At 45.3% G+C, this 6,521-nt stretch overlaps 1 long non-coding RNA gene across 1 annotated transcript in view; it reads right to left on the bottom strand.

Moving 5' to 3' along the window:
* Positions 1-53: 53 nt before the first annotated feature.
* The window catches only part of LOC108446899, an 81,006-nt gene continuing 74,538 nt past the window's right edge, over positions 54-6,521 (bottom strand). The window contains exons 2-3 of the long non-coding RNA XR_001862233.1: positions 1,296-1,387; positions 54-141 (exon numbers count right to left, since the gene is read on the bottom strand). This is a non-coding gene — a long non-coding RNA (uncharacterized LOC108446899). The remainder of the gene's footprint in view (positions 142-1,295; positions 1,388-6,521) is intronic.

Here is a 6,521-nt window from a genome sequence, read left to right as displayed (position 1 = left end):
CTCGCCCCTCCTCAGAGGAAGCATGGCGGGCGGCCTATGGATTAGGCCGCGTTAGTCCGGAAAGCAAAGAAGGCAGGAGGGGCCTCTGGTGTGGGTTCCAACAGGTTTATTTGCAGGAGGGTCCAGGAACCAGATAAAAGCCTCGAGAAGAAGAGGGCACACCATTTTATGGGGGGGTGGAGCAAGGCGGGGAAAGAGAAAACAACCAATGGAGTACAAGCAGAGGGGAGGATACAATTTTTCCGAACAAATGGGGAAAACAGGGAGGCGGGAGTCACAACAGGGAACCAATTAATAACTAAGAAAGGGAGAACTTTCTGGAACAGGGGGAGGTAACTTAAGATTGGGAGCCACCCAGGGGGAGGTAACCTAGATCTCAGTGATCTCTTCTGGTCCGCCCTCTGATCCACTGTCCTGGGTGGGGAAATCCAGCCAGTGGGCGGCTCTGGTTTGACTGACATTTGATGGTTTCAGCCCAAGAGAGGCTGAGCCACCCCAACACACTAAGGTTCCTGGCATGTGGCAACCTGTGTCTTGTAAGTGCAAACATTTTCTCTCTGAACAACTTCATTTAACATCTCAGTTATCTGGTGCTTTCTTTTTTTCCTTTTATCTGCTTCACAGTTTTTATTTTTTTCTTTATCGTGGGGATTTTGCCCGTCAGAGGAACATTACAGAAGGGAAAATAAACAGATCAGTATTTGATGTCACACTTGCTGTTTAGAAGTTTCTCTTTCTTCTCCCATTACATCAATATTACCATGTTGATTCATAAGCAAAATAAAGTATATAAATACACTCTTTTTTTCATTTTGAATCATAAAACTCAAAGTTATAGTTCCCACAGCAACTGTAACTCAACCTTAATGTGCACATACATTAAAGGCAGGGAAATTACGCAGCAGTGGAATATGTGTGAGGGAATTATGCTAGTGGTTGAAATCCCATAGATGTGAAACATTTCATGTCTGTTTGTGACAAGATGTCACACCGAAAAAAAGAAGCTATCTAAAAGATTTTGATCTTTATGGACATAAATGGAATTCAATCATGCAATATGCAGAATCACTTTACTGAGGTGATGTTACCTCCATTGTTGAACTCCACTGGCCTTAAAGGTGCCAAAGCTCTCCAGAGCTCAAGAGAGTGCACTGAGCACGTGTGTGAGCTTCTCTGTTGTGCAGAGCAGTTGGGGTGACCCAGAACCACACAGAGAAGGGTCTGACATGTCCCCCCGACTAGGGCATGCACCATGTACCAGACCACAAAGCTGGAAGAATCATGAGAGGACCTACTGCATTCATATACACAATCTGTCATCCATCTTGCCTCTTCCAAGCCTGCATGTCACTCCTCTTTTCAGCTGATCTCTGGAAAAGACACAGTTCTGAAACACAGGAAAGGATTAGAGAGACTGGGTTAGAAAGGACTGGAGCTCACAGGGATACAGATGAAAGGCTGGAAGCATCCACAGGCAAGAGGTCTCAGCCCCTCCAGCTCTTCTATACTGGCTGGCAAAGTAGCCAGTCACTGCAGGGAAGTGTTTTAAACACAAACTGCATCCCAGGGGACTTTGGTTAAGTTATTCTAATTATTTGTACAATAAGATGAAAGAGAAATGTGTTCCCAGTTCATAAAGGCTTCAGCAAATAGAGTCTACCAGGTGCTGATGCTCCTTTGTGAGACCTGAGAGCTGAGAACTAATTAGTCTCAAATTATACCCTACACAAAGACACAGCAAGGAAGCAGGAAAGACATTCACATGCCAAACCACTACAATGCACTTTCAAATGGCAGATCAAATAGGCATCATCACTTCAGAGGGCCAAGGATGCCTCCAGCAACCAGTTGGTGTTTACCTTAAACAGCAAGGAGAAAGGCAGGGGAGGAGAGGAAAAGGGAAACATCAAAAGGGGTGGCAGACCTGGCTCTCCTGAATTCTCTCCATGCTGTTCCTGTAGGAAAGGGGTTTCCCTTAAATTTAGACCTTTGGGATCTGCACAACTGCTTTCACCATTTGCTGTCATTTTTCATTGGATGTACTTTTAGAAGAGCTTCACAGTCAGCTCTTTTAAATAAACATGAAGGCAGTGACTTAGGAGAATACAGCTGAAGATATGCTGTTTGTTGTATTCCATGATGCAGGAAGTTGTGTGTGATCCTACAATTAAAGGCTCATCACAATCCAGCCCAGAAGGGTTAACACAACTTTTCCTTCCATGTTTCCTGCCTGTGGAAGGTAGTGCTGGGTACTCCTTTCACTCCTGCACAACCTTTCTTACATCTCTCACCGGTGCTGCAAAGAGAAGACTCTCACCCTGTTGGGGTGACCCAGCCCACTGCAGGGCTGGGGCAGCGTGCCAATCAATCCCAGCTCCTCCCCTGGATCGAGTTCCCCGAAGAGTCAGACTCAGGGGGCGGCTGAGAAGCTTAAGCTGCACCCCCCTGGGCGGTGCCCGGGTACAAGCCACCTCCCCCGGTTCGGGAAAATTCTCGGTTACTTGGTCGTTCATTGGTTCTGTTATAACTCCCGCCTCTCGGTTTCCCCCAGTGGTTCTTGTTAAATTGTATCCTCCCCCTGGCTTGTAACTCATTGGTTGTTTTCCCCTTTCACCAGGGTTTTAAAATTACCTACAAAACTGAGGACAAGGCTCCGAGATCCCATCCCAGCAATCTAACCTCATCATGATCCCATCGCATTAAACCTGTTGGAAGCCAGACCTGAACAGCCTCTCTCTTCCTTTGTCTCTGAGCTAACGTGAGCCGATCCCGTCGGCTTCTGCCATGTTTCGTCTGCTGAGAAGCCAGCTAGCTAACCCAGCAAGCAGCTCTTCTCCTGATCCCGAAGTCGCTTCTGCGACAGGCAGAAGTAACGCAGCTGGACTCTCTCTGACCTGGGGCACGCCAGAGTTGGTGCCTCAAGCACCAAACGCTGCGTTATCACCCCCCTTTGAAACCTTCAAAATTAAATAACCCTACCAATAACCTGCTGCAGGGCAGAGATGTATCTGTGCCTCTTTATCAGCCAGTTAGTCGCATGCACAGAGACAATGCCAGTCTAGGGAATGCCTGAGAGGAGACACAGGCATTAGTCAAAGCAATTTCACACTAAGAGTGTCCTGCAAACAGTCCTCAGCATTCCACTTCCATGCCTTCATATGATAAATGCTGTGTAGTGTACACAGTTTATGTTTTCCACTGAAGTACATATCATTGTCCTCCTCTAGTGGCAGCATCCTGGACTAGACAAACCATCACCCTGTTACATCCTGGTATTCCCACAGCTCATCTCAGACACCCTAGTGCACATTCAAACCAACTCCTCTGCTTGGATTGGAGAGGTTCTAACTTGGTAGTGACATGCATGATACCACCTTCAGCTCACAAAGACCTAAAGCTTATCCTAGAGCACAAGGCATCAAAAAGGCTACAAGGAAACTTAGTCCATTAATTCAATTCTAAAAAAAGGCATTTCATAAGGAAGAACAGAACCTATGTCAGAGCTTGACCCAGTTTTGGCCTGGGGAATCCCACAGAAGTCCCTGGGGAGCACCCAGCTGTTTGGGGGGGCGCAGAGTTGAGGCCAGGGATCAGCCAAACACCCAACATGTTCCTTCACACCAACTCCCCTCTCCTTTCCTCCTTTTCTCCTTTTCTCATGCATGTGATTCATTAATGATAGCATGGTCTGCTGATCACATCTGGACCACTCTCTGCTAAGAGTGCTCAGGGTACCATGTTAATAATATCCAGGTCTCTGTTTACCCTCCCAAAGCTGCCTGTACATTCTGTGTTTCTAACTCAGCAGCAGTAATGTGGTGCTCAATGCAGGCAGATACATGGTACTAGTACTCAGGCAGCACAACAGGCTCCTGCATTCACCTGACAGAACTAAAACACATGCCAGAGTTACTGGGGGCTGTTGGCACCTAATGATGCAGACACTCAGGCTGGAAGACCCCAAAAGCATCCAAAGATCTCAGCAACCATTCCTATTCACAGTCAAACATCCAAACTGCTTGGGTGCTTTGAACTTCTTGCTGGATGTGTTTCTCTTTCTATAGATGCCTCCATACCTTTAAACATTTGTTCCAAAGCAGAGCCAGTCGGGAATGCTACAGACTTTCTCACTGGAGGGTGGTTATTAAGTCGATAATATATTCATAACCTGTGAGATGCAAGATTGGAAAAAGCCCAGCACTTTTTCTGGCCCTTCCCTCTGGGATTTAACTAACCCATCTTGGCACAGCTCTGTTCTCCTTCCTGACCAACACCTCATCCCTGAGAAAAACAGGTCAAACACAAGTTGCTAAATTCCCTGAACTGGGCTGTCTTGCCCTTAGCCATTCCCCTGATGTAAAGTTCCAAAGGCTGAATGCCATTGTGCCATGAATCATGTTTATTGTAACAAGAAACAAAGAAGGAAGAGAACAATGGAAAAGGGAAAGAGAAGAGAAAACAAGAAAGGAAAAGACAAACAGAAGAGTGAAAGGGAGGGATATAGATAGACCCATTAATTTGCTTCTGTTTGCTCTGGGGTTTAAACAACAAGCCTCTGTGTCTCTGGTTTATCTAGGTTCCTCAGCTGTGAAACGTGCTGTGCTCCAGTGTCTTCTGAGCTTTAGAGATTTGCTGGGAAGCTGGAAATGAAGCAAGAGGCTCACCAAACAGAGATAGCAGAGGCAGCCTCATACATCACACTCAGAGGAAATCTGTTCCTTTCAGCACTGCCCATGGATGAAATTACATTATATTCTGTTTGGATAACTGGATGTCATATACCACCCAACCTGTTATGGGATGGCATTTCCTTCTGTAACAATGCTGTTAGCTGCATCCCAGGACAGAGAGAACAAGGCACAGGTTCCACGAAGTATAGAGGAAAAAGTAAAGACAGAGAGGTGTTAGTTCCAAGAAGTCCTGGTTCCAAACTGGACCTCTCAGGGTCAGGTTAGTAATGGAGAGGGTGAAAGACAGAGCATATAGAACAAGAATGAGATGAAGAAATGAAAGGGAAAGAAGCAAATCTAAGAGGAGAGAAAATGAGGAGGAGAAGGGAAATATATATAAATCCCCAAATATATTAGTTTGGGGATTTTTTCCCAGCACAAACACAAAGCATTTTCTTCTCAATTTGTGAGGTGGGCTGCATAGGTCCTTTAGCTAGAAATTCACTGTGGAGACAAGCCTGTCCCACTGGGCAGGGGCAGGTCACATAACATCTGCCTGGTGGTCCTGCAAAAATACAGCAGTTTTCTTTGATCTCAGCCACTGAGGATCACAAAGGTATTCCAAGACTCCCAGCCACGCCTTGCTGCCTTTTATATTCACCATTTACCTACATTTTGTCTAAAACACCTTCAATTTCCCCCTCATTGTGTCCTTTCTTGCAACACCTCACTCCAGCTCATTGATGGCTTTTTAATAGCACAGTTAGAGCTGTCACACAAGCCAGAGGATAATTTTATGTGTCATATTGTCTCAGTGCATCCTGGGAACTCCATCTGGCTCAAGCAAACTTATTTTATTAAAATAATCTCTCCTCCCTGCTAGTTATTGAATCGTCTTGGCTCAATGGCCTCGCTCAATATCAATTTTTCATGCTTAATAATTAGTACAAAGAATAGAGTTTCATTGAATAAGTGTTTAATGTCACACATGATTAGGAGACACAGAGATGACCTAACCAGGAATTCAATTTGGGGCCTACAAGAAAATGTTAGCCTTTATTTTTCTGCCTGAGGTGTACTGTTCCCTTCTGCAATTAACTTCTTCAGAAATCTATGCTGCTATTAGTTGATTGCAACAATTGCTGCAATTCTCCTTTTAACTTGAGAAGAGTCACCAGGTTTGGAAGGAATTTCCAATCAAGCACAAACAGGCAAATACCCAGTTTCACTGCTGCCTTTTAATGTCAGTGTGATGATGTCTTGGTCCCAAACCACAGGCTCATTTCCTAAATAGAGCAGAAACCAAAAAATTACTTGCCACAATGGGTCTCAGATAAGCTATAGAAGCAATCCAGGCAGCACACAGTGATTTGTTTGCCTGGCCGCTTGTCTCTATTTATCTACCCATCTAGTTAACACTACCTATTCACCTATTTGTGCACCCAGTGCTGTCAGCCCTTCCAATCAGGATGTTTGTGGACTTGGTGGATGCCTGATATATTTAGTCTCCAAAGGCTCTCTGCTACTACCCCCTTTTAAATGTATGGTGTCTTGGTTTGAAAGACAGGTGTCTGCTAAGGAAGGCAGGAGCCTCCCTTGGAATGGCAGAGGTGACCCCCCTTCCCTCTGAGTTATAATAATTTTGAAATCAAGGGGCTTTTAGGCAAAGATGTGGGAAATAGGAATAACAGTTCTTTACTATTATATGTCTATATGTATATAACAAGTCAAATGAACAACAATAACTATGGCAGTAACAGCAAACAATCACAAACCCAGTGCCAGCCTTCTCGGCTGTCAGGCCCTTTCCCCTCGGGTGCAGTTCTGCTCGCAGCCAGCAGGGGCACTGGT

The sequence above is a fragment of the Corvus brachyrhynchos genome, unplaced genomic scaffold, assembly GCF_000691975.1.
Source record: "Corvus brachyrhynchos isolate BGI_N302 unplaced genomic scaffold, ASM69197v1 scaffold395, whole genome shotgun sequence".
Lineage (NCBI taxonomy): Eukaryota > Metazoa > Chordata > Aves > Passeriformes > Corvidae > Corvus > Corvus brachyrhynchos.
The sequence above is the reverse complement of the archived record's forward strand: the minus strand, read 5'-3'. Positions and strand labels throughout refer to the sequence as shown.